The sequence below is a fragment of the Canis aureus genome, chromosome 6 (assembly GCF_053574225.1).
Source record: "Canis aureus isolate CA01 chromosome 6, VMU_Caureus_v.1.0, whole genome shotgun sequence".
Classification (NCBI taxonomy): domain Eukaryota; kingdom Metazoa; phylum Chordata; class Mammalia; order Carnivora; family Canidae; genus Canis; species Canis aureus.
The window spans coordinates 55,946,584-55,967,166 of record NC_135616.1 but is presented as its reverse complement, the minus strand read 5'-3'; the positions used below and the strand labels follow the sequence as shown (position 1 = coordinate 55,967,166).

The 20,583-nt window shown below is 38.2% G+C and overlaps 1 non-coding gene across 1 annotated transcript; it reads right to left on the bottom strand.

Moving 5' to 3' along the window:
* Window positions 1-20,109: 20,109 nt before the first annotated feature.
* Window positions 20,110-20,216, bottom strand: LOC144316648 (U6 spliceosomal RNA). Its single transcript, XR_013382573.1, has one exon. It is a non-coding gene; the product is annotated as a U6 spliceosomal RNA (small nuclear RNA).
* Between the last annotated feature and the right edge of the window lie 367 nt (window positions 20,217-20,583).

Genomic DNA, 20,583 nt, shown 5'->3' with positions numbered 1-20,583 from the left:
GAAGCAAATGGTGGGTATTTGTCGTTTCTAATGGCTGAGTGATACTCCATTGTATACATAAACCACATCTTCTTTATCCATTCATCTTTCGATGGACACCGAGGCTCCCTCCACAGCTTGGCTATTGTGGCCATTGCTGCTAGAAACATCGGGGTGCAGGTGTCCCTGCGTTTCATTGCATCTGTATCTTTGGGGTAAATCCCCAACAGCGCAATTGCTGGGTCGTAGGCAGGTCTATTTTTAACTCTTTGAGGAACCTCCACACAGTTTTCCAGAGTGGCTGCACCAGTTTACATTCCCACCAACAGTGTAAGAGGGTTCCCTTTTCTCCACATCCTCTCCAACATTTGTGGTTTCCTGCCTTGTTAATTTTCCCCATTCTCACTGGTGTGAGGTGGTATCTCATTGTGGTTTTGATTTGTATTTCCCTGATGGCAAGTGATGCAGAGCATTTTTTCATGTGCGTGTTGGCCATGTCTATGTCTTCCTCTGTGAGATTTCTGTTCATGTCTTTTGCCCATTTCATGATTGGATTGTTTGTTTCTTTGGTGTTGAGTTTAAGAAGTTCTTTATAGATCTTGGAAACTAGCCCTTTATCTGATGTCATTTGCAAATATCTTCTCCCATTCTGTAGGTTGTCTTTGAGTTTTGTTGACTGTATCCTTTGCTGTGCAAAAGCTTCTTATCTTGATGAAGTCCCAATAGTTCATTTTTGCTTTTGTTTCTTTTGCCTTCGTGGATGTATCTTGCAAGAAGTTACCGTGGCTGAGTTCAAAATGGGTGTTGCCTGTATTCTTCTCTAGGATTTTGATGGAATCTTGTCTCACGTTTAGATCTTTCATCCATTTTGAATTTATCTTTGTGTATGGTGCAAGAGAGTGGTCTAGTTTCATTCTTCTGCATGTGCATGTCCAATTTTCCCAGCACCATTTATTGAAGAGACTGTCTTTCTTCCAATGGATAGTCTTTCCTCCTTTATCGAATATTAGTTGACCATAAAGTTCAGGGTCCACTTCTGGGTTCTCTATTCTGTTCCATTGATCTATGTGTCTGTTCTTGTGCCAGTACCACACTGTCTTGATGACCACAGCTTTGTAGTACAACCTGAAATCTGGCATTGTGATGCCCCCAGCTATGGTTTTCTTTTTTAAAATTCCCCTGGCTATTCGGGGTCTTTTCTGATTCCACACAAATCTTAAAATAATTTGTTCTAACTCTCTGAAGAAAGTCCATGGTATTTTGATAGGGATTGCATTAAACGTGTAAATTGCCCTGGGTAACATTGACATTTTCACAATATTAATTCTGCCAATCCATGAGCATGGAATATTTTCCATCTCTTTGTGTCTTCCTCAATTTCTTTCATAAGTGTTCTATAGTTTTTAGGGTGTAGATCCTTTACATCTTTGGTTAGGTTTATTCCTAGGTATCTTATGCTTTTGGGTGCAATTGTAAATGGGATTGACTCCTTCATTTCTCTTTCTTCAGTCTCATTGTTAGTGTATAGAAATGCCACTGACTTCTGGGCATTGATTTTGTATCCTGCCACTCTACCAAATTGCTGTATGAGTTCTAGCAATCTTGGGGTGGAGGCTTTTGGGTTTTCTTTTTTTTTTTTTTTTTTTTTTTTGCTTTTGGGTTTTCTATGTAGAGTATCATGTCATCGGCGAAGAGGGAGAGTTTGACTTCTTCTTTGCCAATTTGAATGCCTTTAATGTCTTTTTGTTGTCTGATTGCTGAGGCTAGGACTTCCAGTACTATGTTGAATAGCAGTGGTGAGAGTGGACATCCCTGTCTTGTTCCCGATCTTAGGGGAAAGGTTCCCAGTGCTTCCCCATTGAGAATGATATTTGCTGTGGGCTTTTCGTAGATGGCTTTTAAGATGTTGAGGAATGTACCCTCTATCCCTACACTCTGAAGAGTTTTGATCAGAAATGGATGCTGTATTTTGTCAAATGCTTTCTCTGCATCTAATGAGAGGATCATATGGTTCTTGGTTTTTCTCTTGCTGATATGATGAATCACATTGATTGTTTTACGGGTGTTGAACCAGCCTTGTGTCCCAGGGATAAATCCTACTTGGTCATGGTGAATAATTTTCTTAATGTACTGTTGGATCCTATTAGCCAGTATCTTGTTGAGAATTTTTGCATCCATGTTCATCAGGGATATTGGTCTGTAATTCTCCTTTTTGGTTGGGTCTTTGTCTGGTTTTGGGATTAAGGTGATGCTGGCCTCATAGAACGAATTTGGAAGTACTCCATCTCTTTCTATCTTTCCAAACAGCTTTAGGAGAATAGGTATGGTTTCTTCTTTAAACGTTTGATAGAATTCCCCTGGTCAGCCATCTGGCCCTGGACTTTTGTGTCTTGGGATGTTTTTGATGACTGCTTCAATTTCCTCCCTGGTTATTGGCCTGTTCAGGTTTTCTATTTCTTCCCATCTCATTTTTAAAATGAGGAAACTGAGTCACACACAGGTTAAATAATTTGCCCAAGTCACTTAGGCATTGATAAGAATAAGAACCAAATGTGTGTATGGTTTTAACACTTAAAATAGCCATTTATTTAACTCACGGTAGGGTCAGCAATTGGGGCTAGTCCTACATGGCAAGTTCTTCTGGTCCCATTGGACTCATTCATGTGTTTACATCAAATACTCAACTGGGGAAGTGGGGGTGATGAAGCCATATGTTTCTCATCTTCCAGCAGACTAGCCTGGGATTAGCTACATGGACCGTCAGGGTTATAAAAGTGAAAGTGGAAGCATGCAAGGTCTCTCGAGGCCTAGGCTGAGAACTGGGCACAAGGTCACTTCTACCACATTGTGTTGGCCTAAGTAAGTCACAAAGCTCATTCTCAGGGTGTAGGGAAGTTGCTCAGTAAATATGTCTACAACATCTTGCATTTAGCTGGTACTCAGTAAATGCTTATTAAACAAATGAAAAGAGACTTTTCAATTGTAAACTACACAGACTCCATTCAGTGCAATCAAGTGGTAAATCTTATTCCTCATTTGCTAAGGGCCAAGAAACCTCAAACCATCTATCTTCATCTTTGGTTTCAGAATAGCAAATGAGGGACCAGAAAGGTGGGGCAAAAGGCAGTCCCACTGAGAGTCACAGAAGCTCAATTAGCCCCCCAAAAAGACATCCAGAGCATCATCAGAGACCTGGGCCAGATATCCAGTCACCTGACTTGAAAGCCACATGCTGGGATGCCTGGGTGGCTTAGTGGTTGAGCGTCTGCCTTTGGCTCAGGTCATGATCCCCGGGGGTCCTGGGATTGAATCCTGCATCAGGCTCCCCACAGAGAGCTTCTTCCCTCTGCCTATGTCTCTGCCATGCTTTGTGTGTCTCTCATGAATAAATAAATAAAATCTTTAAAAATAATAAAAATAAAATATACAATTTTAGGCCTCTTGATGTATACACCTGTGAAACTATTGCCACAATCAAAATAATGAACTCGGGTCCATCACCCAAGCTTTCTCAAGCCCCTTTGTTATTCCTCCCTGCTGTCTCTCCCTGTCTATGCCTGCCTCAGGCAACCATTGATTTGCTTTCTGTCACTATCGACTAGTTTCCATTTTCTAGAATTTTATTTAAATAAAATCACACATTCTCTTTTTAGTCTGGCTTCTTTCATTTGACATAATTACTTTGCAATTCATCCACGTTGTGTGTCTCAATACTTTATTTCTTTTCATTGCTCAGTAATAATCCATTGTATGGATATATCACTATTTATTTATCCATACACCTAGTCATGGACTTTTTGGGGTGTGAGAGTCAGACTTTTATTTTTTTATTTTTTTTTTTTTAATTTTTATTTATTTATGATAGTCACAGAGAGAGAGAGAGAGAGGCAGAGACACAGGCAGAGGGAGAAGCAGGCTCCATGCACCGGGAGCCTGATGTGGGATTCGATCCTGGGTCTCCAGGATCGCGCCCTGGGCCAAAGGCAGGCGCCAAACCGCTGCGCCACCCAGGGATCCCGAGAGTCAGACTTTTAAACTCAGTTTTGTTTTATTTGAAAGTCCATGATTTGGGGCACCTGGGTGGTTCCAGTGGTTGAGCGTCTGCCCTTGACTGAGTTCACGATCCTGGAGTCCTGGGATTAAGTCCCACATCAGGGTCCTTACTGGGAACCTGTTTCTCCCTCTGCCTATGTCTCTGCCTCTTTCTGTGTGTCTCTCATGAATAAATAAATAAAATCTTTTAGAAAGAAAGAAAGAAAGAAAGAAAGAAAGAAAGAAAGAAAGAAAGAAAGAAAGACTGATTTTATCTACTATGTAATAAATACACTTTGTTATGGGCTGAATTGTCCCCCCAAATTCTTATTTTTTTTAAAGATTTATTTATTTATTAATGAGAGAGAGAGAGAGAGAGAGAGAGAGAGAGGCAGAGACACCGGCAGAGGGAGAAGCAGGCTCCATGCAGGGAGTCTGATGTGGGACTCGATCCCCGGTCTCCAGGATCACACCCCTGGCTGAAGGAAGGCGCTAAACCGCTGAGCCACCCAAGGATCCCTGTCCCCCTAAATTCTTATATTGAAATGCTGACTCTCAAAGTGACTAAATTTGAAGATAGGGCTTTTAAGAAGGTAACTAGGATTAAATGAGATCATTAGTGTGAGGCCTTAATCCAATAGAACTGACGTCCTATTAAGAAGAGAAAGAGACATCAGCGCATGCGCACTCTCTCTCTCTCTGCACAGCAGAAAAAGGCTAGTAAAGACAGTGAGAAGGTGACCATCTGAAAGACAGAAAAAGAGGTCTCACCAGAAACTGACCCCGCTAGCACTTCGATGTTGGACTCCCAGCCTCCAGAATTGTGAGAAAGTATTTGTTGCTTCGATCACCCTCTCTGTGGTGTTTTGCTATATCAGCCTAGACAGACTAATACATACTGCAAGTGAAAAGATAACAGTTTCTCAATTTCAATAGGTGCAAAATGAATTCAGTATCTTCCTCCACCAAAATTTGATCCCCTATTAGCGTGTATGATCTCTGAATGGCACATCCATTTAATTTATCCTAGAAGCCCTAAACCCAGATGCTCTTCATAACATTTTCCTCTCTCTCAACTGTTCTCCCATTTCCAACTCATATCTCAGTTCTATTCATTTCACTTCAGGCTAGTCCTTGAACCCAGCCACTTCTCTTTTCCTCCACAGCCATCTCTCTACTTCAAGTTACCATCCTCTCGTACTTAGACTAGAGTCATAGAGTCTGAACTGATCTCTCCCTATCCATTCTTGCTTTACTCTGATCCATTCTCCACATGAGAGTTATGATTCAAAACTAGAACCAGTTATCATCCTTCTGCCATGAACAGTTTCCAATGCTCCAAGTTCCCTAACTGATCAACAAGGCCCTTCATAACTCGCTTCTCTCTCCAGTCTTCCTTTCATTATTTCTCTCCCTTATTCTCTGTCCTTTAGCCACACTGGCCTTTCCATTGCCTAAATATGCCTATGCCTCCCAGAAGCTCAGGGCTTCTGTCCATGCTGTTTCCTCTATATGGACTCTCTCCACCCTTCTGTTTGACTTTACCTCCATCATCACTTCACCAGAGAAGCCCACTGGGACCTCTCTGCCTATGATAACTAACATGTTATGTATGTAAAATTATAGTGGTAATTTACATCTGTCTGATTCTTTTATTAATGTCTGCTTCTCCGGTGCCTAGTACGCGTGTAAATATGACAAGAATTCTTATCCTGAGATGAGGAAATATTTTAGACAAGCCCACGGATGCCCTGAAACTATGTAAAATTATTCACGCATTGGCCAGCTGTATGTTTTTCTGCAAAGATGGGCCACAGCTTATATCATATTCTCGTCCATTAGGAGGAAATTAGATTCAGCAGAGGGTCCATTTCTCTTTGGCCAGGAGCTCCCTATTTAAAAGGAGGAGAGAAAAGAAAGATGAATACAAGAACTAATGCTGTTCTGCATTATAATGTAAATTTCTATCACCATTATATACAAGGGTTGTGTTATATAGAAAAATTAGGACAATGGGGAATGCCTGGGTGGCTCAGTGGTTGAGCGTCTGTCTTCTGCTCAGGGCATGGTCCCAGAGTCCTGGGATCAAGTCTCACATCAAGCTCCCCTCGAGGAGCCAGCTTCTCCCTCTGCCTATGTCTCTGCCTCTCTCTCTCTGTCTCTCATGAATAAATAAATAAAATCTCTTTAAAAAAATTAAGACATTGGTTCTTTTCTTCTTTATTGGTACTGTTCTGAAAATTGATGTTTGTGCTTGTGAAATCAATGTGTATATATGTGTATGATCTGATGATTGTCCCCTAGGTCCTTAGAACACAAAATCTCTTTCTAGACTCTAGGCTGCACAACTAGACTGAGAGTGGAAAACTCCCCTTCCCCATGGTATTATTCTAGACTGAAACAACCAGGATGAGGAAATGCACTGCTGGAGAATACTCAGATCTATAGGCTATCAGGAAGGAGAAAGAGACTGTGGACTAGCGTATATGATCCAAACCTTTAGCAGCAGAAAAATGAAGGGTGTTCTTTGACTGGACAGGGAATGCCTTCCTGTGCAGCAGATTACAGGTGGGTGAATCCATATTAGAAGTAGAGCAACCCTTCTCATCCTTCACTTTTCCCGAATATGCGAAGGATGATGATTCTAATGAGAGGGTGAGGGAATCTGTGGTTTGGGTTATGCTCTGTGGAGGGAAGCATAGAAAGCTTGGGAGCACTTATGAACATCGGCGGAAAGATGGCTATGAAGGAATGCTTCCCATAAGAGAAGACATCTGAGCTGTATTTTGGATTAATAACATTTTTCATAAACTGCTTTTGCAAAACCAATAGAAATCTTGATGAGCAGAATTTAGGGAACTGAAGCATAGGTAAGTGAAGATATTTCCCCAAAGAAAATATGAAGCATATGGTCTGACATCTGATTTGGCAATATGACAAAATATTTGAAATTGGGACTCTAGAAAAAGAGAGCATATGGTCACTCTAAGCATAGGGTGTAGCTTGGGAGAAGGCTCTAAGGTGTGAGAGGAACGAGCCAAAGAAAGGGTGAGTGAATGCACTGCGATTAAGCAAATGCCTAATGTCATCAACATTAATTGCAGAGAGTTAAAAATAAAGCTAAGATATAGAAGCCAACCAAGATCCCCTGGAGAGTTTTCCACCCACTCTCCTCTTTCTGGTGTGACTGATATTAACAGCCTCCACCAAAGTCAAGCAGGTGGACTTTAGAAGTGGGTGATGATGGATTTTGAGGTAATAACATACATGAGAGCCAGCAAACAGCAGCAAAGTAGTTGGGAAATACACAGCAAATACTGCTACAGAGATATGATTATACTTCCTCTAAACTCCCACCCTGAGATAAATACCAATACGGCAACTATTTTATTTAATAGTTTAATATGTTCCTCAAACTTATTTAATATATTCCTCAAAAAGAAGAAGATACAAGTGTACTTTTTTATTTTCAAAAGGGAGACAATATTTTTAACCTAAAGAGAAAACAATTGTTATTAAGTGTATTTTGGTACTACCTGCTCAATTTCTTTCTATACAAGATATAAATTCTTAAGCATCTGTATTTATAATAAATGTAAATATTGTACAATATTAATATGGTACTTCATGGGACAAGAGAAATAAATTGTGAAAATCTAAGGACTTCTTGAGAAGGGAATTAAGAGTGAAAATCAATTAGAAACCGATTTCAGGGAGGAAGTAATTTGTAAAAACTAAACAGCTAAAACAAAGCTAAACTAAATAGCTAGGTGAAGTTGACAAAGTAAGAAATGACCATTTTTGGAGGGGTTAATAATTATTTTCAGAATTTGAGCTTACTTTTTGCACTTCAGAACTAAGTGGTTAATCCATATTGAAGAAAATGGGCACTTTTTTTATAGGAACAAGTAATTCAAGAGAGAATGCAAAGCCAAAAAATATATTAAAATATTTAGCCTCACTAATAACCAGTAAAACAATGAGAGATATCTTCGTTTATCATTTATAAGGATTAAAAAGAAAGATAATACTCGGTGCTATTAAGGGGGGGAAATCTCACAATGACTAATGGGAGCATAAAAGGCATAACTTTTCTGGGAAGTACTTTGGCAAAATATAAGAAAAAAAAAATCTCAAAACAAGCACAGCTTCTGATGCAAAAATTCTACTTCTAATATTTATTTTGGGGAAATAATCAGGAAAACCTTCAAGGATACAATATATAATTTTAAATAGTATTGTTGCTAAAAGCTAAAAATGCCCAAGAGTTCACTGATGACGTGTTATGCTACTTCTATGCATTGTAAACTGTGCAATCATTTAAAATACCTACATGCATATACATGGAAGGAAATTCACAATACTAAAAATGAAAGTTTTTGAAATAATGTTTATAGTTTGACCCCAGATTTATTTATTTATTTTTAAAGATTTTATTTATTTGAAAGAGAGTGAGAGCACAAGCTGGGGGGGAGGAGGGGCAGAGGCAGAGAGAGAGGCAGACACCCTGCTGAGCAGGAAGCCCAATGTGGGGCTCAAGGCCAGGACCCCGACACAATGACCTGAGCTGAAGGCAGATGCTTAACTGACTGAGCCACCCAGGGGCCCCAGTTTGACCTGACCCTAAATTTTAAAAATTCTATAGCTATAGGAGTGCTTGAGTGGCTTAGCCAGTTAAGCTTTTGACTCTTGATTTTGGCTCAGGTCATGATCTCAGAGTCATGGGATCGTAGGCTTGTGGGATGGAGCCCCATGTTGGGCTGTGTGCCCCATGGGAATCTGCTTGAGATTCTCTCCTTCTCCCTCTGCCCCTCTCCCCCCACTCCCCACCTCTGCTCACTCTCTCTAGGTAAATAAGTAAATAAATACAATCTTTTTTTTTTTTTTTTTTTTTTTTTTTTTTAAGATTTTTTATTTATTCATCCATGAGAATGCACAGAGGGGAGAGAGAGAGAGAAGCAGGCTCCATGCACCGGGAGCCCGACGTGGGATTCGATCCCGGGTCTCCAGGATCGTGCCCTGGGCCAAAGGCAGGCGCCAAACCGCTGCGCCACCCAGGGATCCCTAAATACAATCTTTTTAAAAAATTCTATAGCTATAGACATGAATGCTTACATAAAAAAGAATACCAAAATGTTAGCAGTAGCAAAATTATGGAGGCTTCTTTCTGTTTGTCTTCTATTTTCTATTTTTTTAATAAAGAGGTGTGATTTATGGAACAACATTTTAATAGCCATTTGATAAACAGAAGTATCCTCACTGAGGTTTTTCTCTCCAAAGGACAAAAAAAAAAAAAAAAAAAAAAAAAAATCCAAGCACAGGCATGTGAGGATGTCACAAAGGGAAAGTTGAATGAGAGGCGCATATGTTCAAGAGGGATGGCCTAAAGATCAGGAGAGACAACAGACGGCTTTACATATGCTCCAAAGGTGAATAGTTACTTGAGTGGCTCTTTTAAAATCACCACTTCCTTCTACTTTTTTTTACTTTAAAATTTTTTCACCTGGAGAAATAAATATTCATAAATTTGGGGGATATAGGAGGGGATGAGCTGAGGAAATTCAAAGATTTTCTATCAGCAACTGTACTTCTAAGTGATTTTACATTCTGTCCATGTTTATCTCATCACAAGGAGAAAATGGTTCACAGCAGTCTCAACCATGAGAAATACCTCAGGTTTTCAAAAATATGAGAATACTTATTATTGATGCTTTTGTTAGACCTTTCAAAATATTTAAAGGCCTCAGTAACATCAGATAGTTTGTAGTAACCCTAGGAATTGAATCAACCAATATGATACATAGGGTCCCTGTGAAACACAGGTCTCCAAACTACTTCCACACAAAAGTGTCTGTTTTTGTTAAGGGTCTTTGTAGTAGGAACAGAGACCAACTCTTGCTGATTTAAGCAGAACAATAGTTGATTAAAAGTATATTGGGTTATATACTTCCACAGATTTTTTTTTTAAGATTTTGGGTGGCTCACAGAATTGCTGGAAGCACTAACTAACTGGGCTTGAAGCTAAATAACAAAGATAAACTTCCCATAGAACTGATCTAATGAGGAAGCTGGCTAGAGTAACCAACCATCCAGGTTTTCCTGGGACTGAAAGGTTTGCAGGGATTCAGAGTTTTCCAAGCTAAAACTGAAAAAGTGCTAGGTAAACTGTGGTAAGCTGGTCGGTCACCCTAGAGCTGGTGCCACAGATAGCAAGCACTTGATGCCCCTTGGCCAGTTCTACATTACAAACTGTTGCTTAACAGTAACTGTACTGACACTAGAAGAGAGACGTGACAGAAAGATAGAAACAGCTTATATCTTCAGCTAAATCGAAGGTCCAGCACAGATGTCTGATTAAAAATCCTATGTCAAAAAAAAAAAAAAAAAAAAAAAAAAAAAAAAAAAATCCTATGTCACATGCCAGCACCTTAATCTGCAAGGGAGGCAAAGAAAGTGAGTATCTGACATCTTCCACTTCCATTTTGGGAGACATCTTTGCATGTTAACAAGATTTACAAGGTGAGGAATTCTCTAAATATAGAGAAGCAGTTCAGGTGGCCCAAATAATGACCAATTTCCACTACAGTATCCAATTAAAAAAAAAAACAAAACTCTAAGAACACAAAAGCAATCATTCAACTGGTGTGTAGTGGTTTCTTTGACTTAAAATTAAGTTGTAAAAGTTAGATTAAGGGGCACCTGGGTGGCTCAGTTGGTTAAGCATCTGCCTTCAGCTCAGGTGATGATGTTGGGTCCTGGGCTCGAGTCCTGCCTTGGGCTCCCTGCTCAATGGAGAGTCTGCTTCTCCTTCTCACTCTCCCTCTATGCTGTCTCTTTCAAATACATAAAATATTTTAAAACAAATAAAAGTAAAAGTCAGATTATCAAAATGTGAATGTAATATTATCTTAATTATTTGGCCACACAATAATTTATGCCTATTATAAACCTTAATCTGTATGATGGACATAATCTTATATTTGAGTTGTAAAATAATTAATCTTTCTGACTTCTGTTCATCCTAAAGGTTTGTCTTATTTCCACTATTTACTGAAAATTTTTTTCTCTTTTGTTTCTAATATTACTAGAGGAGACAAATAGTTATCCAAAGGCTACAGTGTTTGCCAAGAAGAGATAGACGTTAATGGAAACCTTTTATCTGGGACAAACCTTAAGAACAGTAATAACAATGTGTTCTGTATAGCTCTTTAGCTTTCACTCACATTTATTGTGGTCAAGTGATTTGAGCAAAGGATTTCAAGTCAGTGCTCATATATTTTTCTTAGCTGTTCATTTTTCTTACAGAATGACCTTGAACAAATCCATTAAGATTTTTTGTTGTGTCTTCATATACAGAACTATCAAGTAGGAATGCTCATAATTAATCAAAGATACAATGTTTACTGATAAACAGTAAAGAATGAAGGAATGGAACAAGAATTCTGGTCCTGCCTTTCACGATGTACTTGTGAGGTCTTAGCCCTGTCATTTAAATTCTCAGGTCTTAGTGTCCTTAATCTATAAATGTTAATAATGTCTGCATTATCTACTTCATAATATAGATGGAACAGCATTTTTAGAAGTATAGAACAGTGAATGCAAAGTGTTAATATTGAGTTACATCTTCTAACACTTAATGCTAAAAATGCAGATTGCTTTCTTTGATTTTTACCTAGAAAATATGTCTCTGAAAATCAATTTAAAATTAAGGAAGCTAATAGAAAAGTCCTTATAAGTTATCTTCTGAATGGCAGATTTTTGAATAGTAATTATTAATACAGGTTTCTTGCACTTGCTTTTTCCTAGAATCCATTCTTTTAAAAGTTTTCTGATAAAAATAAAAAAATAAAAGTTTCTGAATTGTATTTATAGTTCCTGAAATCCTGGCGTGCTCTTCTGAGGTTTTTGTGTACTTTATGGGGTTTTTTTGTTTTTTTGTTTTAAATCTAAGATGTCCAAGATAAGATTTCATTCAAGAGGCAACTATTAATGCAGCAAATAGAAGTAGTAGAATTGTTCTACTTAAAATAACTGCCCCCTACTGGAGGTATAAAACATAAATGTCATTTATGAGAGGGAACAAATAGAAGAAACTGTTCGAAGAGGTTTGTTTGACAGATACACCATATCTACTTTGTTAGAAATAACCAAGTACCAAAAGATTAGGAAAGTACTCACATACCCCCTATAAAGAGCCTCCTTTGTTCCTTGATCTCTGGTCCTTTTTTTTTTTTTTTTTTTTTGGTCCTTTAAATAGTGTCTAGATAAGCTCATATGAACTCTCTGGGGCAGTGAATTTATAGATTAAAAACTGCTGATTTAGGATGACCATGTGATTAATCAGGACACCAGAAATACAAGCAGACAAGATGCTTATTCTGGCAGCTTCATAATTTGGGCTCTTTAGTAGGAAAAAAGAATTCAAGCGCATTCCTTTACAAAAGTTCTTATTATATCTCAACCTTCACTGTCTAAACCTAAATAGAATTCCTTTCTATTTTTAATCCCCTTTCAACAAAGTGAAAGCTGAATTTACATACCAGTTTTTGTCTTTTATCCATCAACACTTTAGTCAAAAACCAATTACACTGCCGGTTAGTCTCAAGTGGGATAAACCCTTCTGACTTTTTCTTCACACCTTCTCTGAGAGTATTTATCACAAAAATTTGGCAAATGATCTGATTTAGACTAGGTGGTACTGCCTGTTTCTCTGGGTGACCTTGGCAAATCTCTCAGATTCTTTTCATAGAGAATATAATTTAATTAATAAAGAACTGTGTGATCTGTCTTGCCTATAATAAGCACTCAAAAAATTTTTGTTCACTGATTTCTTGACTGAGAGGCAGAGCTTATTTGTGAAGTTAAATATTCAATTTCATTTATAGTTAACCAAGAATATAAAGGAATTTGACTTAGTTCTCTGTGAGACTTAAACATGCAAAATCTACACATTAATACAAGTAAAATGCAAATGATGCTACACTATGCTCTGAAGAAACTATAAAGATAAATGAGAAATAATCCAGGGGGGATGCTGGGTGGCTCAGCGGTTGAGCATCTGCCTTTGACTCAGAGTCCCCAAATTGGGGTTCCTGCATGGAGCCTACTTCTCCCTCTGCATATGTCTCTGCATCTCTCTCATGAATAAATAAATAAAATCTTAAAAAAGAGAGAGAGAGAGAAATAATCCATGATCTCTAGGATCTTACAGGTCAGTAATGACTTGTTACAATTGCTGACACATTTCAAAAGATTCAATTCAAAAAACAATGGAGAGTACTCACCACGTATGAGACATGGTAAAAAATAATAACTATTGCAGTGTCCTAAATAATGTCTCTGAAATACTATGATTTTTTAAAAGATTTTATTTATTTATTCATGAGAAATACAGAGAGAGAGGCAGAGAGAGAGGTAGAGAGAGAGAGAAGCAGGCTCCATGCAGGGAGCCTGATGTGGGACACAATTCCGGTTATCCAGGATCATGCCCAAGGCTGAAGGCAGGCGCCAAACCGCCGAAGCACCCAGGCATCCCTGAAATACTATGATTATTAATTAACTTTTGTCTTCATTTTTTAAAAAATGAACAACTTTAATAAGATAAATTAAAACAAAAAACAGTCCTGGTTCTTTTACCCATTATTCCCCTGGTATTAAAGACAATTACTTTCAACTCTAGATGACTTTCTTCCCATGTACCTCTGTACTCTAACATGCTTATATTGCTACACCACACTCTATTTAGTGGTGGTATTCTCTACTGGCTTTCCTCACCCCACCACAATTAAACACACACACATATACAATCAGTTTCCATTCCTCATCATTACAATATAGTAATTATATAAATATTTGGTGTTTGTATTATAGTTTGTATGTATAGTCTATCTGTTGTTGAAAACCAACCTCTGTGATTCAGAACAAAAATATATCACAAAGGCAGAGTTTGCAATAAAGTAGAAATGGAAGGAAAACTTTCAAACTCATTCCACAAGGCCAGCATTACCTTGATTCCAAAACCAAAGACCCTTAAAAAAGGAGACTTACAGGTCAGTAATCCCTGATTAACATTAATGCAAAAATTCTCAAAAAAATACTAGCAAATTAAATCCAACAGTACATTAAAAGAATTATTCAGCACAATCAAGTGGGATTTATTCCTGGGCTGCAGGGGTGGTTCAATATTCACAAATCAGTCAATATAATACACCATATTAATACAAGAAAGCATAAGAACCATATGATCCTCTCAATAGAATCATTTGACAAAATACACCATCCATTCTTAATAAAAAAAAAAACAAAAAAAACCTCTCAACAAAGTAGGGATAGATGGAACTACCTCAAAATCATAAAGGCCATATATGAAAGACCCACAGCTAATGTCATCCTCAATATCCTGGTAGAAAAATAGGGTTTTTCCTCTATAGTCAAAAACAAGACAAGAATGTCCACTCTTGGTATTATTTAACATAGTACTGGAAGTCTTAGCTTCAGCAATTAGATAGTAAGAAGAAATAAAAGGCATCCAAATCAGCAAGGAATAAGTCAAACTTTCATTATTTGCAGACAACATGATACTTTATGTAGAAAACCCAAAAAACTCTACAAAAAATTGCTAGAACTAATACATGAATTCAGCAAAGTCACGGATATAGAAATCAATGTACAGAAATCTATTGCATTTCTATACACCAAAACGAAGTGGCAGAAAAAGAATTCAATGAATCAATCCCATTTGCGTTTGCAGCAAAAACAGTAAGATACCTAGGAGTAAACCTAACCAAAGAGGTAAAAGATCCATACTCTGAAAATTATAGAACACTTAGAGAAAATGAAGAGAACACAAAGAAATGGAAAAACATTCCATGCTCATAGATTGAAAGAACAAACGTTGTTAAAATATCTATACTACCCAAAGCAAACTACACATTTAATGCAATCCCTAACACAATACCACCAGCATTTTTCACAGAGCTAGAATAAACATTGAAAATGTTTGTGGAACTACAAAAGACCCCAAATAGCCAAAGCAGTCCTATTTTTCTTTTCCAAAGAAAAATAAAACTGAAGGCATAGCAATTCCAGATTTCAAGCTATATTACAAAGCTGTAGTCATCAAGGCAGTATGGCACTGGCACAAAAACAGACACATAGATCAATAGAACAGAATAGAGAAACCAGAATTGGACCCATAATTTTTTTTTTAAGATTTTATTTATTTATTCATAGGCACACACACAGAGAGAGGCAGAGACACAGAGGGAGAAGCAGGCTCCATGCAGGGAGCCCGACGCAGGACTCAATCCCGAGTCTCCAGGATCATACCCGAGGCTGCAGGCGGCACCAAACCGCTGCGCCACCAGGGCTGCCCTGGACCCATAATTATATGGTCAACTAATCTTCAACAAAGCAGGAAAGGACACCCACGGAGAAAAAGTCTCTTCAACAAATGGTGATGGGGGAGCACCTGGGTGCCTCAGCGGTTGAGCATCTACCTTTGGCTCAGGTCATGATCCTGGGGTCCTGGGATCGAGTCCTGCATTGGGCTCCCCACAGGTAGCCTGCTTCTCCCTCTGCCTATGTCTCTGCCCCCCCCGCCATCTTTCTTGAATAAATAAATAAGACCTTAAAAAAAAAAAAAAGAACTGGGTATTGTATGTAAGTGATGAATCGTTGAATTCTAATCCTGAAACCAATATTGCACTATGTATTAACTAACTAAAATTTAAATAAAAAATTTTAAAAACCAGATTGGGATAAAGAGGAATAATCTTTTTATTGCTTTGCCAGGCAAAGGAGGCTGCAGCAGGGTAAGGCCTTCAAAACTCCAAGCCCACTGGGAGGAAGGGGGCTGAGGATTTCACAGGGAAATACAAGATCTAGCCAATTTTGTCAGGCATTGTGTACGTGCTGCCAGCCTTGTAAGTCATATCTTTAGGGTAGGACCAGGTTCCTAAAACAAAAGGCTAAGAAAGGAGGAAAGGAGGTTTGCAGAAGAGAGAGAAAAGGTTACTTAATTTAAAATAGAGCTTTTCTAAAGCATTAGTGCAGCCATTTTTAAAAAATTTTTATTTATTTATGATAGTCACAGAGAGAGAGAGGCAGAGACACAGGCAGAGAGAGAAGCAGGCTCCATGCACCGGGAGTCCGATGTGGGATTCGATCCCGGGTCTCCAGGATCGTGCCCTGGGCCAAAGGCAGGCGCCAAACTGCTGCGCCACCCAGGGATCCCTAGTGCAGCCATTTTGATTTCAACTTTATGCTTTCAAGCCATTTCAATGATGCTTTCAGAACAGAAGAATATAATCTACTATGGTCATTTTTTCCCCCTCAAATATTTTGTTTTTCCTGGAGTTAATAATTTTTTCATGTGTGTGTTTGCTCAATTTTCTAATTCCTAATTCAATCAAACTCTATGCCAGTTACATAAATTTATTAATATAGTCTATCAATTTTATTGATATTTCTGTCCCAGGACCTCTGACCTACTCCAACTTTGACTTGTGACATAGCTATCATTCTAGAATCTTCCTCAGCAAACATGTTGGAGGTTCCTTTCTCCAAGGAGAGATCTTTTCTTTTCTTCTAGGAGAGATCTCATGTTTTGATACAACACAACCTTCAGTAACTTCATGAGAAAGGATATTTGGAAAGAAAGTTTTTTGAGATCTTGCAGGTCTGAAAATGTCTTCTTTCCCTCTACATGCAGACTGAATATGGAACTCTAGGTTGGAATTAATTTTCCTTCAGAATTTTGAGGCCAATTTCACTTTTGCTTTCTGCTTTCTAGTATTGCTACCAAGGAGTCAAGAGACATCTGATTCTTGATTCTTTGTATGAGGCCTCTTTTTTCCTTTTCAGAAGTTTGTAGGATCTTCTCTTCATCTCTAGTGTTATGCAATTTCATAGTAATATGTCTGGTTGTGGATCTTTTTTCATCCCTGGTGGTATACACAGTGAGATCTTTCAATCTAAAAACTCATGAGCTTCAGTCCTGGGAAATTTTTGTAAATTAACTTGTTAATGACTTCCCAATCGTTTTCTTACTTCTCTCTGTCTGGATCTCCTATTATTCAGATGTTGGACCTCTTGAACTTGTCTGGATGTCTTTTCTTTCTTTTTTTTTTTTTTTTTTAATTTTTATTTATGATAGTCACACAGAGAGAGAGAGGCAGAGACACAGGCAGAGGGAGAAGCAGGCTCCATGCACCGGGAGCCCGACGTGGGATTCGATCCCGGGTCTCCAGGATCGCGCCCTGGGCCAAAGGCAGGCGCCAAACCGCTGCGCCACCCAGGGATCCCTGTCTTTTCTTTCTTTTCTCTCATTTCCTAGCTCTTATTTTTTTATTCTATCTCTGGAAGATTCCTCAACGGAGGAATTGAGTTGAGTTGATTCCTCAACTCTTCTGTTGAGTTTTTCATTTATGCTACCATAATTTAAATTCCAAAGAATAATTTTTATAATCTGAATATTGTTTTTATGTAACATCTTGTTTCATGAATGTAATATCTTGTATTTAAGATTGTTTTCTCCCTGCCTCATTACTATTTCCTCAAATGTTCTTCCTTGTATTTATTCCTTCGGGGTTTTATCCTGTTCTATAGGTTTTCTTCAGCTTTCTGTTACTCAATTATTTGCTAATACTTAAGAATAGGACAATAAGAACTAATTAAAAGCTCTAAGTATATGGATGGAAAAACTGTATTATGCTAAGTAAAATAAGTCTGTCAGAGAAAGACAAATACTATATGATTTCACTCATCTGTGGATTTTTTTTCAAATATTCTTATTTATTTATTCATGAGAGACACAGAGAGAGAGGCAAGACACATAGGCAAAAGGATAAGCAGGCTTCCTGTGGGAAGCCCAATGTGGGACTTGATCCAGGGACCCCAGGATCACACCCTGAACCAAAGGTAGATGCTCAACCACTGAGCCACCCAGGTGTCCCTCATCTGTGAATTTAAGAAACAAATGAGTGAAGATGGAAAAAGAGAGAGAAAGAGGCAAACCAATAAACAGACTCCCTTTAAATTTATTTTATTTTATTTTTTTAGATTTTATTTATTTATTTGACAGAGAGAGAAAGAGCACAAGCAGGAGGAACAGCAGAGGGAGAGGGAGAAGCAGACTCCCCGTTGAGCGGGGAGCCCAATTCAGAGCTCGACCTGGGATCATGACATGAGGCAAAGGTAGATGCTTAACCATCTGAGCCACCCAGGTTTCTCCAAATTCTTTTTTTAAAAAAAAGATTCTATTTTTAAGTAATCTCTCCACCCAATGTGGGGACTCAGCATTCAGTTACACTCACATTCCCGCATGTCTGATATGGTACTCCACATTCCACTGTGACTGATGACCCTCAGACCAGACACTCTTGGCTTTACCCTCCCCAAAGAAGTCTCTAGTCTATGGTAGGTGCAGGGAGTAGATAATCAATCAGCAGCTTGGAGTAAGAAACAGGATTTAGCTGAGTGAAGTAAGTCAGTCGGAGAAGGACAAACATTATATGTTCTCTTTCATGTGGGGAATATAAATAATAGTGAAAGGGAATACAAGGGAAGGGAGAAGAAATGTGTGGGAAATATCAGAAAGGGAGACATAACGTAAAGACTGCTAACTCTGGGAAACGAACTAGGGGTGGTGGAAGGGGAGGAGGGCGGGGGGTGGAAGTGATTGGGGGACGGGCACTGGGGGGTTATTCTGTATGTTGGTAAATTGAACACCAATAAAAAAAAATAAAAATTAAAAAAAATAAAATTAATATAGCATTTCCAAAAAAAAAAAAAAAAAGAAATAAGATTTAGCTATCCAATCCTTCATTAACTTTCAATGAATCTTTTTTTTTTTTTAAACATTCTCCCAACTTTTATTTCCATTTTCAGAGGTACCTGATCCTGACAATCCCTGGTACTTTAAGCATTTCTGCGATGCAAATCAGTTTAGTTCTTGGGTTTTCCCCTATTAGGTTAAGAGACTACTTTTTCTGGACTCCCCTTGCTAACCAGCAACCTATCTGCTTCATAGCCTATGAAATGTCATTGATGTTGTATATTTTCCTGTTTTATAGCTTGTCAGTTTCTGGATTTCATTTCTTTTTTGCTTGCTTGCTTGCTTGCTTTTTCTTCCCTTCCTTTCTTTCTTTCTTTCTTTCTTTTTTTTACTAAGTTTTAGTGGAATTTCTGCAGGGAACAAAATTAGATGCATGTGTTTCCTTTTACTGAGAATTCTTAACTTATTTTTTTACTGGAAGACTAGTGAAACAAAGGAATTTAATAAAAAACAGAACCATTGTAAAGAAGCCCTCGAAAGCTAACATAGCTCTCATCTTGTTCCGGTCGGCCCCAATGAAGAGGAAAAAATGTCATGTTATTCTACACAAAAGTGGAGGCCTATTAAAATATGGGTAGAGTGAAACATACTCTTAATCAATGAAATATTTTCTTCTGCAATATTGATTTATTTTTTTAAAAGGTTTTATTTATTTATTCATGAGAGACACAGAGAGAGAAGCAGAGACATAGGCAGAGGGGGAAGCAGGCTCCCCACAGGGAGCCCCATGCAGGACTCGATCCCCGGACCTGGGATTAGGCCCTGAGCTGAAGGCAGATGCTCAACCGCTGAGCCACGCAGGTGTCCCTGCAATATTGATTTAGATTGTACTCTTAGTAAAAGTTAGTACCTGTTTTTTACTAATATACTTATTTTTAGAGCAGTTTTAAGTTTACAGAAAAATTGTATGGAAAATAAAAGGGTTCCAAATACTTCCTCTCCCCACCCCACATAGTTTCTTCTATTATTAATGTCTTGCATTATGGGGATGCATTGTTACAATTTATGAACCAATATTGATATACTATTAAAGTCCATGGTTTCCTTTAGGGTTTATCCTTTGTGTTTTACATTTTGAAAAATGCATGATGTTGTGTATCCAATATTACAGTATCATACAGAATAGTTTTCACCACCATAAAAATCCCCTTTGCTCCACTATTCAATCTTCCATCTTTCCTCCTCCCTAAATTACTGACAGCCACTGAAAAAAAATTTTTTAAAGAGAAGTAAGCCTTTATTTCCTTGTTTCACAAATAAACAAAAATATGGAACGCTTCACGAATTTGCGTGTCATCCTTGCGCAGGGGCCATGCTAATCTTCTCTGTATCGTTCCAATTTTAGTATATGTGCTGCTGAAGCGAGCACTGAAAATTTTAATGTCTCAATAGTTTTGCCTTTTCTACAATGTTATGTTGTTCATATTATACAGTATAAAACCTTCTGTGCTGACTTTTAACAATTTTAACACTGCTTAGGAATCTTAAACGATCAGCTAGAGACACTTCCTTCTCTGAGTCCCTCTCAAAGCTGATAACCTTTTGTTTTCATCTGAAAATGGGTTAGAGTAGCATACTCATGTGATAGATGTTAACTCCACAATGCAAGAAGGCTCACAAAGGAAAATTGATTCTTGAACAACAGGAGGATTAGGGGCACCAACCCTCACACACGGTCTCAAGTCTGTATAATTTTCGACTCCCTTAAAACTCAAACTAGCCTATTGTTTACTGGA